Below are 21,651 nucleotides of genomic sequence, written 5' to 3' on the forward strand. Positions count from 1 at the left end.
CCTTTTTCAATCAGAATGCAAAAAGAACATCACAAGTGAACGACACAAATCTACGTTGTCACTACAAAATTGACTGGAGAAACGGATGTGGTCCTATACATATTTGTTGTGTTATAGAGAAAATTTTGAGCAGAATTTTCTGTAAAATGGAAAGCTTTCACATAAAAAGGATGTCCACTGTTAACCAGGGATACAAAAACACCACGCTGTAGTTTTCTGTACATTATATTACTCTCATATACACAAGGGTTCAGAGTTCGGTGTATGAATCCACAGGGCAATAAAATTCACAAGGAAAAATTTGTTGCAAAAAATCTTTCTAATTAAACAGAAGTGTTCTTGCTCCATGTTGACATTGTTGAACTCCTGTATCTGCAATTTTTCGTGCACACACATACATCTATTTAAATGAGACCAACCCAAGAGCTAACCCTTGTTGGCTTTTCTTTATAGGAGAAACACCGTGAGCACCGCGCGTCCGTGCCGGGACTTGAACTCGGGTGGGCTGGCAGCAACCTCAGCTGCCCAGCCAACGGATCGACGCCCCGTCCTCATACATCTATTTGAACAGGTCCCATTGTGTGCCAAAGCATTCGAGCTCTTTTGATCAGCTGCAAAATATGCGAAAAGAGAATAATATTCAACTCAAACACTAGCTTGGACAACAAGCAATTTTTTTCTCTAGAGATGAGCATATAGCTGTACATTCAGAGAGGACCCAGAAAACATGAACGATATCAGGTTTCAGATGTACATACAAAAATATAAACAAAACGGTATCTCGGACAATATTAATCTGTATATTGCTGAAACTTTCAGTCTTACAGTATTTGTAAAGAAAGCGTAAGATTATGTTTCATAAATCTTGGCTCTTACTCCCTCCGTTCCAAAATAGATGACCCAATTTTATACTAACTTTGTACTAAAATTAGTATAAAGTTGAGTCATCTATTTTGGAACGGATGGAGTACTTCTTACTCGTTAAATCCTTTTAGATTCATGATTAAAAGAAGCTCTTCGTGTTCCTTATCACATGATACTTAGTCATTCAAGAGCTGTAGGGAACAAGTAAAATGACTACCCTACTAACAAGCAGCAAAGGGTTCAGAAGGCGAAGGGACAGAGACGAACTTGGTTGGAGGATTCGTTAAATTTAGCTGCATCCCAGCGTCCGTTTGCAAATGTACCAGCAGGCTCCCTCGTAGATGAATCATGTCCCTTCCTTCCACATCTAGTGGCCCAGGAGCTGTTGGAGCATCTGGTGCACCAGATCGCTAGGTGCACAGGATACTTTCTCTGATCGAGACACTACGTGGCAGGGCAGAAATGCCAAAGTGCTTGGCGTTGCTGGCAAAATATGAAACGCCATTGTTAGTGGCATTTCAAGTAGCCTGTTCACATTTATCACTCATATATGAAGGGGAGCAACGCAGACTAGTTCGGCGTTTTCATATAGTGAAGAAACGCCACGGCTTGTGGCGTTACCAAAAGGATTAGATCGTGAAATACATTTCTGAGGAGTTTCTTTTGTGCTAAAGTTTTCTAAAAAGGCCAAAATAGTGAAAAGAGCCGAGAAGAAGGAGGGGGGCAGGGTTTGTGGGATGGTCTGGACAATGGCTCGGGGGAGGGTAGGAGGCAGGATCAGGTAGTTAGAGTTATGTCAGTTGGCAATGTTGGGACGAAGAAGACGAACGATGTGGGGACCAGGATGGCCATTGGACGAAGCTCCAATGGTCTAGAAAATCCGTGATTTTTTTTCTTTCTATATGCCACATATATGGTGCTCCAGACACTGCCACACTTCTCATCGGTGGACAGTGACGGAGGACGAAATTTTTTGGGTAGCACGACTCTAAAGCATCAAACTAATCAATGCAAAATCAAAGTAGTTCATGAAATGATTTCTTTCATGTGATATATATTTGATACTACACGTTGATCTTGTCTTTTATAAGGATTTCAACCCAATGTGGAGGAGGGCATATTTTGTTTTCGAGTGGATTACTTCCGTACTCCCGGTTCATCTTATTGGTTGAACCAAAAGCAATCCTAGAAAGATTGCATTTGGTTCTAAGTTGTAACAAGTTGGGATTGTACTGCAAAATATAATTTTAATCTGATCTTTATACAAAGAGGAACTGAGCGGATAAAGAGGGCGAATTGTCAACCAATTTGTGATGGGGAAAAGTCAAAGCCGGCACTCACGGTCTGTTTTGTTTATGAATATAAAAAGGTGCATACGATATCATACCACGTTTATATTGCTTTGAAGTTCCCGTGCATCGGTTTGTTTAGTTATTTCTCAAGAAAATAAACACAATATCTTGGATCGTATGACCGGCCGCGTGCATTTCCTGTGCACATGGATCAGGTACGGCAATAGATTTATCCTGACTAGAGTACTAAGCATGCACACATGCTCATTTCTGCAAATCCGACACATTTCCATTCATTTTTAAACAAATAAGTACATGTGAAGATCAACAAGATCGGCACCTGCTACAAGCCAACGGTGTAGCTAGCGACAAGGCGGTTCACCCATTCTGTATGTGTTTTTAATTTATTTATTTATGCATGGTTTCAAGCGTTCAACTCAATGTGCACACTAGGACGATGTCAAGCCGGAGGCGCGAAAAGCCTAGGGTTTCTCTGCCTCTCATCGGCGCCGGTGTCGATCCGCCTCATCTCCGGTAGCCTTAGGGTTATATGACGGTGCGATGGATCCCGGCCTTTACTGGTGGGATGGCTCTGTTTTAGATATTTCTTTGAGTTTCTTTAGGATTTGTGTTCTGCTTAGAAAGACGAGACGACGACGGTTCTCTGAAAATGAAATAAATTTCTCCCTACCTAGCCCCCGTCCCAGTGGTGTCTCTAACATCGTCGATGGGCGTGTGGAGGTGTGTCTCCGGCGGATCTTTACTTGGTGGATTTTCTCGGATCTAGCCGTAATTCGTCTACATTTGTGTTTCTTCATGTTGGATGCTTTCAATCTACGCTACTCTTCATCGGCGACGGTTGTTGTTCTGCTGCGCTGAACCTATCACTAGTAGAAAAAGGGCCATTTGTCCCGGTTCATAAGGGCCTTTAGTCCCGGTTTCAACCGGTACTAAAGGAATTTTTTGAATTTCTTTTTGAATTTTTTTGAGTTTCTTTAGGATTTGTGTTCTTCTTAGAAAGACGAGACGACGACGGTTCTCTGAAAATGGAATAAATTTCTCCCTACCTAGCCCCCGTCCCAGTGGTGTCTCTAACATCGTCGATGGGCGTGTGGAGGTGTGTCTCCGGCGGATCTTTACTTGGTGGATTTTCTCGGATCTAGCCGTAATTCGTCTACATTTGTGTTTCTTCATGTTGGATGCTTCCAATCTACGCTACTCTTCATCGGCGACGGTTGTTGTTCTGCTGCGCTGAACCTATCACTAGTAGAAAAAGGGCCATTTGTCCCGGTTCATAAGGGCCTTTAGTCCCGGTTTCAACCAGTACTAAAGGAATTTTTTGAATTTCTTTTTGAATTTTTTTCCCGATTTTCAAATTTCTGAATTATTTTAACCTCTAATCTCTAATCACCCCTCATCACTGCTCAATTTAAACTTTAATCTCTAATCACCCCTCATCATCTAACTTCCCGGACGGTCACCCATCCTCTCACTACCCTAGCCTGAGCACGCTTAACTTTCGGGTTCTATTCTCCCTCGTTTCCAAGTCTGCACTTGTTGTTTTCCTGACAATAGTAAGATGTCAATTCTATCAACCCGAAGGAGTTTAGCTTGAGCATGAAGTCACACATTTCATTGTTTGAGTTTGAAACTATTGTTCTAAAAAACAATAATTATTTAGTAACACTAATATTTCTTGAATATGTAGTTTGACCATTGTTTGACCACAGTTTGACCAGATTTGACCAAAATTCAAAAAAACTGAAATAATTATTTAGTAACACTAATATTTCTTGAATAAGTAGTTTGACCATTGTTTGACCAGATTTGACCAAAATTCAAAAAAACTGAAATAATTATTTAGTAACACTAATATTCTTGAATAATTATTTAGTAACACTAATACTTCTTGAATAAGTAGTTTGACCAGATTTAACAAAAATTCAAAAAAAACTAAAATTTGACCATAACTTTTCTTCCTTTTTGAATTGGAGGATTCTAAAAATTTGCAAACAGGCCGTAGGCTGTCAAAATCGGATGCGGATTTTTGTGCTGAACATTTTGATATATTATACGTTTTTTCCGACATCGTATGCAAAAGTTATAGTTGTTTTACGTTTTCCCTACACTTTTTGCAAAACATGTTCAAATTTAAGTTTTTATCATTTTCTTTTGCTTTTTACAAAACTAAAAAGACGAGCCACCGTGGGGGGGGGGGGGGGGGGGGTAGAGTTTGAAAATGGGACCTTTAGTCCTGGTTCGTGTCTCAAACCGGGACTAAAAGTCTAATCTTTAGTCACGAACCGGGACTAAAGGAGATCGCACCCTTTAGTCCCGGTTCGTATCTCAAACCGGGACTAAAGGGCTCATTTGAACCAGGACTAATGCCTTTAGCCGCACGAACCGGGACCAATGCTCACATTAGTTCCGGTTCGTGACTGAACCGGGACTAATGGACTTGTCTGGTCCGAACGAAAGCCCTGTTTTCTACTAGTGTATGGGGCCTTACACGATGACTTCTTGACTGTCTACTACAGCAAGTATTGCCCGGCTCCGACGAGGGAAGGGCGATGATGTCGGCACGTCTTCGGCTCGCTTCAGTGCTTGCAGTCATTGATAACTAGTCTACGGATCTGGATGTAATTTTTATTATTTATAGTATTTGTTGTATTGTTATGATTGAAGATGAAAAGAAAAACGAAGGCACGAAGCACGTGAAAAACATGACATCCTGATTAAAAGATGCACATAAATGAAAAAAGAAAAAAAGAAAAGATGCACACAAATGAATACAAACCACATGTTCATTTATGTATATGCAGCACATTTTTCGTTCGTCTTTGGACGAGAGAACGCCCTGCACTGGCACGCGTGCGCACGTACATAAACTAGCCACAAGTGCTCAAACATACGGCATCGCCCACACACAGCACACACGAAACACGATGCGTGCGTGTAGCTAGGCACGATCGGCCGGCAAGGCAATGATCCACTCGTTCTGCCCATGCTGCATGTCTGCCCTTTTAAGGATTTCAACCGTCCAAGTCGTGAATGCTAGCGTTCAACTCAAACGTGCAGGAGACCAGGAGACCGGCCGGCCGAGTGTATCGATTTTCCACCCTCCTGAATGAATGAAGGAAGGAATTCATCGGTCGTGCATGTATGTATTGAAATTATTTTTTGTGGTGATATTGACCGTGTTGCCTCCGGTACGTGCCTTCGACGCGACGAGGCCCGTCCGTGGTTGGTGGAGTAGAAAGGGTTCCATGCATGCATGCATGTTTTCTCAGGCTGGCCTGGTGTGGCCTGGCTGGAGATTGAACTGCTGGGAGGATGAGATCGATCCAATAATCCTTCCTTTCCGGGAACCTGCGCCTGCCCTTTTAGGACGTTGACAAGTACTACTCCTACCAGGAGTGTTTGTTTTTTCCTTCAACGACGACGAGGAGGACCTAGGTTAGGTGGTGACTGGTAATCGGTGCTTGCGTTTTAGTGCCACTGATCACATAATTACTACTACTAATTCAAAAGGAGTACGACCGGCCGGCAGGCCGGATCAAGCAGCAGCTGATGATGAAATAATGATAATGAATTGATCGATCATGTCGACGTCCAGTTGTGCAAACGCCGAGAGACGACCGGCGCCGCACGCAGGGTCGGTCAGTCAGTCTCGGTCAGGTCAGCAGCCCTAACTGCCTGCCTGCCTGCCGCAGCTGATCATGATCATGTGTTTACTTTCCTCTAAACATGCGTCCTGACGTAATTAATTAATTAAACTGACAATGTGTATTTTACTACTACTACCTCCGTCCTGGTTTATACTAGTATGCATTAACATTTTTATTAGTTAAATTTAAGATCAAAATTTGGCACGAAATACAAAGAGACTAATAATAAACCAGAACGGAGGAGGTAGTACCTCTCGAGAGATGGGCACCGAAACTTTAATTTGAGCATACTAGGTGTTTACCCTACAGACAAGTAGGACGCGCGATGTCGATCTGGAGGCACAAAGTAGAGGAAAAACATAACATCCTGATTAAAATACGCACACAAATGAAAGAACATAAACCACATGCATGCTCATTTATGTAGATGCAGCACATTTTTGGTTCGTTTTTGAACGAGGGAACGCCCCGAGCAGGCACGCGCGTGTACACGCGTACGTAAGTTTATTAGTCCTCGTTGTAATCTGTGTCAAATTTTGATCATAAATTTAATTAACTTCATGCATGTCATTAAAAATTATATCAATGAAAATTATGTTCAAATATGAATCTAACGTTATAATTTTTGTTGACATGCACGATCATTTTGTCAGTTAATTTTTGATTAAAATTTAGCACGAATTATACAGGGAACTAATAAACGAGGACGGAGGTAGTACGACCCAAAAAATTTAATTATTTCACCGCTCGCTCGCTCGCTGCCTCGCACGCACGGCCATCGGTACCAGTACGCGCCGTGGACTCGAGGAGGGCCGGCCGGCCGTGATTTGCATGCATGGCAACGTTGGTCGTGGTTTGGTTTGTGTGGAAACCGACCCCGTGTGTGTTGCGCTAGACTGGCCAATCGCATGCATGCATGGATTTTTGGGATCGATCCTTCCTTTCCGGGAACCTGCGTCCTTCCCTTTTCGGGATGTTTGACAAGTAGGAGTATGTTTGACTTGAACAGTTCATCGAGGAGTCGAGGAGGACCTTCACCTTCACCACTGCTTGAGATAGAGATAATTACACGATAGTACCACATTTGGGGCGGTGGTGACGAATTGGTACCACTTTTGGAAATTTTTACGTGTCAGTACCACGTTTGGGTCGAACCGTTGCAAATCGAGCTAATCTTCGCATTTCTACGTATTGACACTGGAACTGACCGCCCGGGCCCGCGCGTCAGCTGCCACGCTGGCGAATCGGCACCCGCCCGCTCGCTCGATACGTGCGGTCCGGCTCGAACCGGACCGGCCCGTGCTCTGTCTCTCCCTCCTCGCTCGTGCCTTCCTCCTCGCTCCTCTCTCGCCGCCCTCGTCGCCGCCCGCAGCGTTGCCGGACCGGACCGCCGCCGCCCGCCATGGTTTTCGAAGACGAAAGCAGTGAGGAGACGTCCAGCCTGCCATACATGCACTCGACCTCATCCACGGACGGGCTTAACCAGGTGATTTCCCTTGAGCTAGGTTTAGGGTTAGGGTTTCAGATTTGGGCCTTTTTGATTTGGTTGATTTTGCTGGGTTTAGATTTGGGCATTTTGTTTGTATGAGGTTCGGCAGGTCCCTTTCAGTGTTGAAGATCCAGATTACCAGGGGCTTGAGCTGGAAACGATGTCGCCATATGAGAAGCACGGGAAGGCATCTAAGAGGCTTGTCGCATTTGAAGGAACAAACACAGGGAGAAGGTTCTTAGCATGTCCAGAGCCGGTATGAATTGTAGGGTGATAGTTGGATATTATATTTTGGTTGATAGTGTCATTTTATTGTTAGTTTGACAGTGGCATATTGAACATGACTACAAGGCCTGATTATTAGGGCATATTCACTTTTGCAACAGCAGTAGCAGTAGTTTCATGACAGTACTGTTATTTAGCAGTGGCATTGTTCTTGGTATCATGTGAAATATTCAGTTTGGGACTTCTACAGGTTTTATGTTGCTGTTGTGGCATTTTTATGTAGTTAATGACAGTGCACTGTTAATTATGTTGCTGTTACACTTTTACTCCTGTTTGGAACAAAATATTGAGTGCAAATCTGTTCAAATCTGTAGCTGAGTGGTGTTGTAATTTGTCAAGCTGTTATTTAGTGGGTAGGTACATCTCAATTACCAGTGTAGCTTAGTGCTGCTATTATTACCAATTTAGAAAGGAAAAACAGTGGTAGGAACTAATGTAGCTTAGTGCACTAGTTATTTACCAGTGGTATGAACTAACTTGTTTATTATTTATCTTTTTGCTCTTTTTGCAGGAAGGGTAGAATTGTGGGTTTGTTGAATGGGTTGATCACCAGTGGCCCCCAACAATGCAAAATGCATTGTTGAAGCTGTGGGCAATGGTTGAAGATAGCAGGAGTGCTAGGGTGAATGATAATCTTGAAAGTTCTTTCACTATCCACCATCTGACAGAAGAGAAGAACAAGTTGGAGGCCAACTATGACAAGCTAGTCCAAGATGTGCATGAGCTTATGAGCTTCCAGGAGGAGAGGGTGGTAGATTTCAGACATCTGCAGTTTGCCATTACATATCAGCATGAATGCAGAAGTGAACTGGTGGCTGATATGAAGGCACAGATGGCAAAGAGAGATGCAGAGTCTGAGAAGCTTAAGCAGAATTATGAAGTGCTACTGAACCTGACAAGAGCTCAAGCTACAGTCATCCAGAACCTGAAGTTGAAGCATATTACAGACAAGCAATTGCTTAGTGAAGCTAAGATGAACTTGGAGTTGAAGAATGTAGAGCTCACAAAGTCTGAGGAGAAGCTCACCCAAGATAAGCTAGAGTTGAAGTTTCAGGTTTCAGATTTGCTTAAGGGAAAGGAAAAGCATGGTGAAGAGATGGTGCACCTAGAGCTTCAGTTTGCTGAGCTGATGAAGGCAGAGGAGAAGCTGAAGGAGAAGATCAAGGGGATCCATGCCATCTTAGAGAAGTGAAGAAAATGAATATGAGACTAGTGGGCAATGCTGACCTTTTGGGCATGATGGTTGTGTAGTGTATGGCTCTACTAAATGTGAACTTCTCTAAGATGAACTATGGCTGTGTATGTATGTAGTAAATATGCTTTTCATCCTTTTGTGAGAAAAGGATGAACTATGCATCTAAACTCCACTATGTATTGTGAACAATGGTTGTGTACCCTATAATATGTTGAACTCCAGTAACTATTGTGTGTTATGTTTGCTAGACTTGAAATGATGTTATATCATGCATTGGAAGATGGATCAGATATTCTGTGTTATGTTTGCTAGACTTCAGATTATGATTTCTCATGCACTAGGTTTTATATTAGATGATTATGTTAGCATTGGAAGACTATTTGATGGTTATGTTAGCACCATAAATCCTAATGGTTAGGTTTAGGTGGCTCCGTCGACTCCGAGGCACCCTAAACCCTAAAGGTTAGGTTTAGGTGGCTCCGGCGACCCCTAGGCACCGTAAAACCTAATGGTTAGGTTTAGGTGGCTCCGTCGACCCCTAGGCACCGTAAACCCTAAAGGTTAGGTTTGGGTGGCTCCGTCGACCCCGAGACACTGTAAACCCTAAAGGTTAGGTTTAGGTGGCTCCGTCGACCCTAGGCACCGTAAACCCTAAAGGTTAGGTTTGGGTGGCTCCGTCGACCCCGAGACACCGTAAACCCTAAAGGTTAGGTTTGGGTGGCTCCGTCGACCCCTAGGCACCGTAAACCCTAAAGGTTAGGTTTAGGTGGCTCCGTCGACTCCGAGGCACCGTAAACCGTAAAGGTTAGGTTTAGGTGGCTCCGTCGACTCCGAGACACCGTAAACCCTAAAGGTTAGGTTTGGGTGGCTCCGTCGACCCATAGCCACCATACACACTAATGCTTAGGTTTAGGTTGGTTCATCCATATGACCAAATAGCAAAACAATGCCATTAAAGTATGAACATAAACCATCAAGTTATCCACCCAAGTGGCATCAATCCATGAACCATCAAGTTATCCCCAACAGAACCATCAAGATATCCATTGGCATCAGCACAAGTTGCTTTAGTGGCATCAAACACAAAAGAAAACACATTGTAGTGGCATCAAACTCTAAATAATACACATTGTACCATGAATACAAGTTGCTGATGTATCATCAAAGCAAAATAAAGCACAATGTATCATCAGCACAAGTTGCTGTAGTGGCATCAAACCAAAATAAAGCATCAGCAGTAGTTACTGGAGTGACATCAAACCAAAAGATAACATTCCACATTGTAGTAGGTGCACATTGTAGCATCAGAAGAAGTTTGCATCACCTTCTGCCACCTCTACTAGCATTGAACCAGGCCATCCATCCAGTGTGTGTGCCATCAGTTGGTGGAGGAGGAGCACTAGAAGTTGAGGCACCATACTGCCTTGGGGCAAAGAAAGGCCTTGAAGAATGAGCACCTCTCCCAGCAGTAGATTGAGCACTAGAAGATGCTCTTCCAGATCCTCTTCCACCACCAGCCCTTCTTCCAGCACCTCTGCCAGCACCACTTCCACCACCTCTGCCAGCACTAGCAGAAGCTCTAGGTGTTGCTGAAGCAGTTCTAGGTGTTGCTGAAGCAGCTCTAGGTGTTGCTGTAGGAGCAACACCTCTTCCTTGTGAATTCCTTGCAGCAGGCTTGGACAACAATTCAAAGGAAACACACTTAATAATTCTACAAGTAAGAAATGTACAAGGGACAAAGGTAATTTACAGAAACATCAAAGTGAAGAACTAGTTCAAAGGGCTTACCACATGTTTGTTCTTTCTTAAGGCCAACTCAGGTTTCAACTGTTTAAGGCAGCTTGTGTATTTATGCCCTTGTAATCCACAATTGCTACAAGTTATTGTCCCCATTCTTGAGGTGGACTTTGGCTTTGGAACTTCAAATTTTCCCTTTATCCTCTTCTCTTTCTTTCTTCCTTTCTTGACTTTAAATGCTGGAGGTTCTATGTCTGGACCTGGGGTCTTTGTCCAGTCATGCTCACCAGGGACAGGATATATCATTGGTTCATATGCTGCCAAGTAATATGGTTTCTTGAAAAATTTGCTTACAAAGTCCTCTGGAAACCTTTTTGCCTTGTTAATTGTTGAGATGGCATGGTTACATGGGACTCCACTGAGGTCCCACTTTCTGCAACCACAGGTTTCAAGTTCCAAATTGACAGCATGTGTTTGCTCCCCACTAGTTACTTGCCACAAGTTAACACCTGTTTGAATGGGTTTGCAGTACCTAGCCCTTTCCTTCTCAATCTCCAACTTCTCACTGTAATGTGGTGTGATCTCCCGTCTAGCTTCCTTTCCACTCTCTCTATTCCTGTGCCACCTAACCATCTGCTTATCCTTTATGCCATCACACATAGTTCTTATTGGTTTTTTCCTATGATCTAGGATGTACTTGTTAAACACCTCAGACAAATTGTTGACAACCAAGTCAGTCTTGCAATTTGTGTCAAATGCATGCCTAGCCCGGGTTTTCTTGGGTATTGCACTAAGCCACTGCCAAGCTTCCTCACTCTCAACTTTGAGATCATCCATTGCTATATTAAATTTGTGTTCATTATATGCATAACTGGCATTATCCATGCACTTCTTAAGGTCTTCCCCCCTAAAGCCAGCATTTTGGAAGTTTGCATATATGTTTCTTAAGCAGAATCTTTGATTACTCTTAGGAAAAACTCTATCAACTGCAAACAGTAGCCCCTGGTGCACACAATTTAAACAGCTAAGCTACTGTCTAATACACATGTAAACACATATTTAGCAGGCAATGCAAGGTGGATAGACATACCTTCTGTCTGTCAGACATTATAGTATATGGACCATACTATCCAACTTCTCCTCCAAGACAAATTTTTCGTTGGTGTAGAAACCAGCACCAGTTTGCTTTGTCCTCTTGTCCAACAATGCCAAATGCCAGTGGGTATATGTTGTTATTGCCATCTCTACCAGTGGCAGCAAGGATTTGTGCACCAGTGGTTAGCTTGATAAAACATCCATCAATACCTAAAACAGGAAGTAAACATAACATGTTAAATGCATTTATATGTGCAAGCTATTGAAACTAACAACATCAAAGTAGTGTACAAGCTAAAATAAACTAACCAATGAATGGTCTACACCCCTGTAGAAATCCCTCCCTTGCTCCATTGATGCAGTAAAACATGGCATGGAATCTGGGTCCTGGATGTGGGATTTTTTCAGTGGCTCTTGGAGTTACAGTGCTGACTACAACTCTACTCCCAGGGTTTGTATCCATGACAGTCTGAGCATAGTCTCTCAGCCTTGGGTATTGCTTCTTATGATCTCCCAACACAGCCTCAACAGCTAGGTTTTTTGCCCTATATGCCATAGCCTTGGGAACATCCACACCATACTTTTCCATGCAGGCATCAATAAGTGTATGTATGCTAGTAGTGACATCAGATCTGAATAGTGGCTCATATTGCTTTGCAAGCCACTTGGCACTTACCCTGGTTGTTTCAGTAGAATTAGGGCAAGTGTGTTGTAATCTCATCTTCTTAATTGCAAAAGTGTTTTCCCCTTTTATAATAGCTGCCACAATGCAGAACTTGCATTGTGAATTCTTGCAATGCACAATGATCCTCTTATCTGAGTTCCTGTGATACTTGAAGTCTCTGCACTGAGTGATGTGCAAGCTCAACAAAGCATCTCTGAATTGATGTTGATCTATGAAACACATTTGCAGTTGTAGTTGTTGGTGTGGTTGCTCCAAATCCTCATTGTATCATACTCTAGGTGGCCTCTTCTTTGCCCTGCTCTTCCTTCCTTTAGGTAGCACAAATGCTAGTGGATGAAACCCATCATCTTCACTGTCCTTCAGTAAACTATTATCTTCTTCATCTGATGATGGTTTCCAATCAGGTTGCACTTCTTCTAAAACACTAGAATGTGACCTTGTTGTTGGTCCCCTCCTTACTTGCAGCTTCTGCTTCTTCTTTGCTGGCACAGATATTTTTTCTTCCTCTTCTGGAACAATAGGGTCATCATCCTCCAAATCAAATAATTCCTCAACCTCTGTGTCACCCTCATAATGCACTTGTTCTTCCTCCTCTGTTTCTTCTTCTGATTCTTCATCCTCTGTTTCTTCTTCATGTTGTTCTTCTACTTGTTCCTCTATCTGTCTGTTTCCCTCTTCCATCTCCATGTCTTCAGCATCATTCATTTCCTCATTATAGTTAGGCCTTTGAAAGAACATGCGGTGCCCCCATGTTTGGTTTTGGTAATTGATGACAATCTCTATGGACTAATGGTTGCCTTGAGTTATATTTGAAGGATTTGTCCATAGGCATTTCTTGAAGTTCATGTGTTGGTTTCAAGGAGTTTATGTGGTGATCAAGGTGTTATTAAGGAATTATCCAAAGATTGGTCATGTGAGAGTTGAGCTTATTGCAAGCATGTCTTGAAGAAGAAGATTGTGTGATCATTCATGTATATCTTCAAGACATCATCCAAAAGAAGAGAGTTGAAAAGATTCAAGGTTGATCAAGACTAAGTCAAGAGTGAATCAACTTGATCAACTCACAAAGCGTAGAAGATGTACCGAGAGGGATCAAGCGATCCCATGGTGTGGTAAGCATTGTCAATTACGCTTTGTGTACTAACCCATGATCTTCGTCAGAGTTCTTTGTGGGGTTAGGTTGCGGTGTGCAAGTTCAAGTGAAGCATCATGAAAGAGATCAAATGCTTGAAGCTTGCCGTCCATTGTGGTGACAATGGACTTGTGAAGATGTTGCGGTGTGCAAGTTCAAGTGAAGCATCATGAAAGAGATCAAATGCTTGAAGCTGGTCGTCCATTGTGGTGACAATGGACTTGTGAAGATGTTGCGGTGTGCAAGTTCAAGTGAAGCATCATGAAAGAGATCAAATGCTTGAAGCTTGTCGTCCATTGTGGTGACAATGGACTTGTGAAGATGTTGCGGTGTGCAAGTTCAAGTGAAGCATCATGAAGAGATCAAATGCTTGAAGCTTGTCGTCCATTGTGGTGACAATGGACTTGTGAAGATGTGCGGAAGAGTGGCTCACCCATAGTGGAGTATGGGGGAGCAATCAACTAGTCTTCATCGAGCCAACGCAACCAAGAAAGGTGGTCCAACTTGAGGGAGTCAAGATCGTCATCATCTAGCTCAAGTGGACCATGTGCAAGGCAAAGGTTTGCCCTTGATAGGTTTTCTATTTTACCGGTCTCGTGATGGTAGTTGGGAGACCGGGTTATAGGATCGATTGCCGTACTATCAAGGGGGGCTCTCGATGAGTAGCTTGATCGTATCATTCGTAGAGAGCTCAAACCATTGCATCCTTGCATCATCTTTCTTGGTTCTTGTTTGGTTCTTCTCTTTGTGAGTTTTGGAGCCTATGGTCATCTTGATGACAAGCTCGAGTTCATCGAAAACGGAGTTCACTCGCATCTTCTATGATGTTTTCGATGTTGGAAGGTTATGCCGGTTCTTCTCGGTTGGAGGTTTTGATGCTACTCGTCGTCTTGTATCCAACAAGCTTGAGTTTGCTCAATTCGGAGCTCATATGCAAAAGTTATGGCAGTTTTGGTTTCCCGTGGAGTATTCTTGTTTTCGTGGAAGTGGCTTTAGGATGGTCCCAGCGGTAGTACGGCGGTACCCAGCGGTAGTACCGCTTAGGGGTCACAAGCGGTAGTACTGCTCCGCAGCGGTAGTACCACTGGTGGGTCCTCAGCAATAGTACCGCTACGGTACCAGGCCCCTACCGCGTCGACTCGAGGGGTCATTTTTCGTGCCGGATAGTGCGGTACTTCGCAGCGGCAGTACCGCTCACGAGCGGTAGTACCGCCCAACCACCGCGGTAGTACCGCTCGGGTCTGTCACTCTCCTGCCCTCCAGACTCCACGGTAGTACCGCCCGGGGGAGCGGCAGTACCGCTGTGATCAGCGGTAGTACCGCTGCCTCCTGCGGTAGTACCGCCTTCTGCGGGGTTGTTTTGGGGGTACCGGTTGGATTGTTCCCCCCACTATATAAGGGGGTCTTCTTCCCCATTCTACCTTATCTCTTGAGCTCGTGTTTTTCCCCCATTGTTGACCTTCTTCGAGCTTGCTAACTCTCAAGCCCTCCATGGATTCTTGCTAGTTTTTGAGGGAAAAGAGAGAGGAGATCTAGATCCACATTTCCACCAATCACTTTCTCCTCTATGTGAGGGGAACCCCTTGGATCTAGATCTTGGAGTTCTTGGTGTTCTCCTTCTTGTTCTTCCTCTCTTTTTCCTCCCTAGCATTAGTTGCTTCGGTGGGATTTGAGAGAGAAGGACTTGGGCTCTCCGTGTGACCTTGCCATTGCATTTGGTGCATCGGTTTGAGTTCTCCACGGTGATACGTGGAAGTTACAAGTTGAGAAGCTTATTACTCTTGGGTGCTTGGTGCCCTTGAGCTTGTTCCTCTTGGGTGCTTGGGCGCCCTAGATGGTTGGTGGTGTTCGGAGCTCAATCATTGTGGTGTAAAGCTCCGGGCAAGCATCGGGGTCTCCAATTAGGTTGTGGAGATCGCCCCGAGCAATTTGACGGGTTCCGGTGACTGCCCCCAAGGGTTGCCAAAGTGTACGGGTTCGGTGACCGCCCCCAAGGGTTGCCAAAGTGTACGGGTTCGGTGACCGCCCCCAAGGGTTGCCATTTGTACGGGTTCGGTGACCGCCCTCAAGGGTCCCTTAGTGGAATCACGGCATCTTGGATTGTGCGAGGGCGTGAGGAGATTACGGTGGCCCTAGTGGCTTCTTGGGGAGCATTGTGCCTCCACACCGCTCCAAACGGAGATTAGCATCCGCAAGGGTGTGAACTTCGGGATACATCGTCGTCTCCGCGTGCCTCGGTTATCTCTTACCCGAACCCTTTACTTATGCACTTTACTTTGTGATAGCCATATTGTTTCTTGTCATATATCTTGCTATCACTTAGTTGTTTATCTTGCTTAGCATAAGTTGTTGGCGCACATAGGTGAGCCTAGTTGTTGTAGGTTTTGTGCTTGTCAAATTAACTGCTAGGTTTATTCCTCATTTGTTCGAGCCTAAACCGTAATTTTTATTAAAGCGCCTATTCACCCCCCCCTCTAGGCGACATCCACGATCTTTCAGCCTTAAATCCCCAATATAATAAGGGTTAGTGTCACTGTCATATTGCCCTTCAGATGAAGATGCATAACTGCCATCATAGCCATCTTGTTCTTCTTCCACAACTTCTTTTAACTTTGGATTTAGAACACTCCTGCTCTCTTGTGTTAAAACAGCAGGGCCTACAGCTGCAATAGAGAAGCTACTCTGACCTTCATAAGCTACACCTTGCTGATCAACAGCATACACAGGAGGATCAGCCAGATCATAAACCACAGGCTCAGAATAAACAATTGCATCTAATTTTTGCTTCTCTACAAAACCCTTTTGTGCTAAACTGACAGCTGGTGGACAAGCCCTAAATAGCAAATTAAGCACCAAACTCTCCTGATGCGGATTGTTCATTATATGCATAACTGGCATTATCCATGCACTTCTTAAGGTCTTCGCCCCTAAAGCCAGCATTTTGGAAGTTTGCATATATGTGTCTTAAGCAGAATCTTTGATTACTGTTAGGAAAAACTCTATCAACTGCAAACAGTAGCCCCTGGTGCACACAATTTAAACAGCTAAGCTACTGTCTAATACACATGTAAACACATATTTAGCAGGCAATGCAAGGTGGATAGACATACCTTCTGTCTGTCAGACATTATAGTATATGGACCATACTATCCAACTTCTCCTCCAAGACAAATTTTTCGTTGGTGTAGAAACCAGCACCAGTTTGCTTTGTCCTCTTGTCCAACAATGCCAAATGCCAGTGGGTATATGTTGTTATTGCCATCTCTACCAGTGGCAGCAAGGATTTGTGCACCAGTGGTTAGCTTGATAAAACATCCATCAATACCTAAAACAGGAAGTAAACATAACATGTTAAATGCATTTATATGTGCAAGCTATTGAAACTAACAACATCAAAGTAGTGTACAAGCTAAAATAAACTAACCAATGAATGGTCTACACCCCTGTAGAAATCCCTCCCTTGCTCCATTGATGCAGTAAAACATGGCATGGAATCTGGGTCCTGGATGTGGGATTTTTTCAGTGGCTCTTGGAGTTACAGTGCTGACTACAACTCTACTCCCAGGGTTTGTATCCATGACAGTCTGAGCATAGTCTCTCAGCCTTGGGTATTGCTTCTTATGATCTCCCAACACAGCCTCAACAGCTAGGTTTTTTGCCCTATATGCCATAGCCTTGGGAACATCCACACCATACTTTTCCATGCATGCATCAATAAGTGTATGTATGCTAGTAGTGACATCAGATCTGAATAGTGGCTCATATTGCTTTGCAAGCCACTTGGCACTTACCCTGGTTGTTTCAGTAGAATTAGGGCAAGTGTGTTGTAATCTCATCTTCTTAATTGCAAAAGTGTTTTCCCCTTTTATAATAGCTGCCACAATGCAGAACTTGCATTGTGAATTCTTGCAATGCACAATGATCCTCTTATCTGAGTTCCTGTGATACTTGAAGTCTCTGCACTGAGTGATGTGCAAGCTCAACAAAGCATCTCTGAATTGATGTTGATCTATGAAACACATTTGCAGTTGTAGTTGTTGGTGTGGTTGCTCCAAATCCTCATTGTATCATACTCTAGGTGGCCTCTTCTTTGCCCTGCTCTTCCTTCCTTTAGGTAGCACAAATGCTAGTGGATGAAACCCATCATCTTCACTGTCCTTCAGTAAACTATTATCTTCTTCATCTGATGATGGTTTCCAATCAGGTTGCACTTCTTCTAAAACACTAGAATGTGACCTTGTTGTTGGTCCCCTCCTTACTTGCAGCTTCTGCTTCTTCTTTGCTGGCACAGATATTTTTTCTTCCTCTTCTGGAACAATAGGGTCATCATCCTCCAAATCAAATAATTCCTCAACCTCTGTGTCACCCTCATAATGCACTTGTTCTTCCTCCTCTGTTTCTTCTTCTGATTCTTCATCCTCTGTTTCTTCTTCATGTTGTTCTTCTACTTGTTCCTCTATCTGTCTGTTTCCCTCTTCCATCTCCATGTCTTCAGCATCATTCATTTCCTCATTATAGTTAGGCCTTTGAAAGAACATGCGGTGCCCCCATGTTTGGTTTTGGTAATTGATGACAATCTCTATGGACTAATGGTTGCCTTGAGTTATATTTGAAGGATTTGTCCATAGGCATTTCTTGAAGTTCATGTGTTGGTTTCAAGGAGTTTATGTGGTGATCAAGGTGTTATTAAGGAATTATCCAAAGATTGGTCATGTGAGAGTTGAGCTTATTGCAAGCATGTCTTGGAGAAGAAGATTGTGTGATCATTCATGTATATCTTCAAGACATCATCCAAAAGAAGAGAGTTGAAAAGATTCAAAGTTGATCAAGACTAAGTCAAGAGTGAATCAACTTGATCAACTCACAAAGCGTAGAAGATGTACCGAGAGGGATCAAGCGATCCCATGGTGTGGTAAGCATTGTCAATTACGCTTTGTGTACTAACCCATGATCTTCGTCAGAGTTCTTTGTGGGGTTAGGTTGCGGTGTGCAAGTTCAAGTGAAGCATCATGAAAGAGATCAAATGCTTGAAGCTTGCCGTCCATTGTGGTGACAATGGACTTGTGAAGATGTTGCGGTGTGCAAGTTCAAGTGAAGCATCATGAAAGAGATCAAATGCTTGAAGCTTGTCGTCCATTGTGGTGACAATGGACTTGTGAAGATGTTGCGGTGTGCAAGTTCAAGTGAAGCATCATGAAAGAGATCAAATGCTTGAAGCTTGTCGTCCATTGTGGTGACAATGGACTTGTGAAGATGTTGTGGTGTGCAGGTTCAAGTGAAGCATCATGAAGAGATCAAATGCTTGAAGCTTGCCGTCCATTGTGGTGACAATGGACTTGTGAAGATGTGCGGAAGAGTGGGTCACCCATAGTGGAGTATGGGGGAATAATCAACTAGTGTTCATCGAGCCAACGCAACCAAGAAAGGTGGTCCAACTTGAGGGAGTCAAGATCGTCATCATCTAGCTCAAGTGGACCATGTGCAAGGCAAAGGTTTGCCCTTGATAGGTTTTCTATTTTACCGGTCTCGTGATGGTAGTTGGGAGACCGGGTTATAGGATCGATTGCCGTACTATCAAGGGGGGCTCTCGATGAGTAGCTTGATCGTATCATTCGTAGAGAGCTCAAACCATTGCATCCTTGCATCATCTTTCTTGGTTCTTGTTTGGTTCTTCTCTTTGTGAGTTTTGGAGCCTATGGTCATCTTGATGACAAGCTCGAGTTCATCAAAAACGGAGTTCACTCGCATCTTCTATGATGTTTTCGATGTTGGAAGATTATGCCGGTTCTTCTCGGTTGGAGGTTTTGATGCTACTCGTCGTCTTGTATCCAACAAGCTTGAGTTTGCTCAATTCGGAGCTCATATGCAAAAGTTATGGCAGTTTTGGTTTCCCGTGGAGTATTCTTGTTTTCGTGGAAGTGGCTTTAGGATGGTCCCAGCGGTAGTACGGCGGTACCCAGCGGTAGTACCGCTTAGGGGTCACAAGCGGTAGTACTGCTCCGCAGCGGTAGTACCACTAGTGGGTCCTCAGCAATAGTACCGCTACGGTACCAGGCCCCTACCGCGTCGACTCGAGGGGTCATTTTTCGTGCCGGATAGTGCGGTACTTCGCAGCGGCAGTACCGCTCACGAGCGGTAGTACCGCCCAACCACCGCGGTAGTACCGCTCGGGTCTGTCACTCTCCTGCCCTCCAGACTCCACGGTAGTACCGCCCGGGGGAGCGGCAGTACCGCTGTGATCAGCGGTAGTACCGCTGCCTCCTGCGGTAGTACCGCCTTCTGCGGGGTTGTTTTGGGGGTACCGGTTGGATTGTTCCCCCCACTATATAAGGGGGTCTTCTTCCCCATTCTACCTTATCTCTTGAGCTCGTGTTTTTCCCCCATTGTTGACCTTCTTCGAGCTTGCTAACTCTCAAGCCCTCCATGGATTCTTGCTAGTTTTTGAGGGAAAAGAGAGAGGAGATCTAGATCCACATTTCCACCAATCACTTTCTCCTCTATGTGAGGGGAACCCCTTGGATCTAGATCTTGGAGTTCTTGGTGTTCTCCTTCTTGTTCTTCCTCTCTTTTTCCTCCCTAGCATTAGTTGCTTCGGTGGGATTTGAGAGAGAAGGACTTGGGCACTCCGTGTGACCTTGCCAATGCATTTGGTGCATCGGTTTGAGTTCTCCACGGTGATACGTGGAAGTTACAAGTTGAGAAGCTTATTACTCTTGGGTGCTTGGTGCCCTTGAGCTTGTTCCTCTTGGGTGCTTGGGCGCCCTAGATGGTTGGTGGTGTTCGGAGCTCAATCATTGTGGTGTAAAGCTCCGGGCAAGCATCGGGGTCTCCAATTAGGTTGTGGAGATCGCCCCGAGCAATTTGACGGGTTCCGGTGACCGCCCCCAAGGGTTGCCAAAGTGTACGGGTTCGGTGACCGCCCCCAAGGGTTGCCAAAGTGTACGGGTTCGGTGACCGCCCCCAAGGGTTGCCATTTGTACGGGTTCGGTGACCGCCCTCAAGGGTCCCTTAGTGGAATCACGGCATCTTGGATTGTGCGAGGGCGTGAGGAGATTACGGTGGCCCTAGTGGCTTCTTGGGGAGCATTGTGCCTCCACACCGCTCCAAACGGAGATTAGCATCCGCAAGGGTGTGAACTTCGGGATACATCGTCGTCTCCGCGTGCCTCGGTTATCTCTTACCCGAACCCTTTACTTATGCACTTTACTTTGTGATAGCCATATTGTTTCTTGTCATATATCTTGCTATCACTTAGTTGTTTATCTTGCTTAGCATAAGTTGTTGGCGCACATAGGTGAGCCTAGTTGTTGTAGGTTTTGTGCTTGTCAAATTAACTGCTAGGTTTATTCCTCATTTGTTCGAGCCTAAACCGTAGTTTTTATTAAAGCGCCTATTCACCCCCCCCCTCTAGGCGACATCCACGATCTTTCAGCCTTAAATCCCCAATATAATAAGGGTTAGTGTCACTGTCATATTGCCCTTCAGATGAAGATGCATAACTGCCATCATAGCCATCTTGTTCTTCTTCCACAACTTCTTTTAACTTTGGATTTAGAACACTCCTGCTCTCTTGTGTTAAAACAGCAGGGCCTACAGCTGCAATAGAGAAGCTACTCTGACCTTCATAAGCTACACCTTGCTGATCAACAGCATACACAGGAGGATCAGCCAGATCATAAACCACAGGCTCAGAATAAACAATTGCATCTAATTTTTGCTTCTCTACAAAACCCTTTTGTGCTAAACTGACAGCTGGTGGACAAGCCCTAAATAGCAAATTAAGCACCAAACTCTCCTGATGCGGAGCATCCTACGGTCATCCCCATGGACCTACCATCGTCTCATCAAGAGCCAAGAGGACCTATGACACGAGCACGAGCTAGAGCTCTCGAGAACGAGGTGACTTCCTTCCTTAGTGATATCACCTATGATCCACTCGAGAAATGGCTACTACCTAAGTCCGATATGCTATGCATGATTAGGTGTCAAGAGGAGCCTCCCAAGGATGCACGTGAAGACGGACAAGCCGCCAAGTCCATGGATGAAGAGAACCAACGGAAACGGGCAAGTTCACCTTCCAGGCCCCGGACATCCGGCCATGACCCCGGACATCCGGCCCCTGGAGCATCCACAGCAGCAGTAGCCCAGGCGCCCAAGCCTACAGGGCCACAGCCCGGACATCCGGCCGAAGCCCGGAAATTTGGCCAAA

This window comes from Aegilops tauschii, chromosome 5 (genome assembly GCF_002575655.3).
Source record: "Aegilops tauschii subsp. strangulata cultivar AL8/78 chromosome 5, Aet v6.0, whole genome shotgun sequence".
NCBI classification, from domain to species: Eukaryota; Viridiplantae; Streptophyta; class Magnoliopsida; order Poales; family Poaceae; genus Aegilops; species Aegilops tauschii.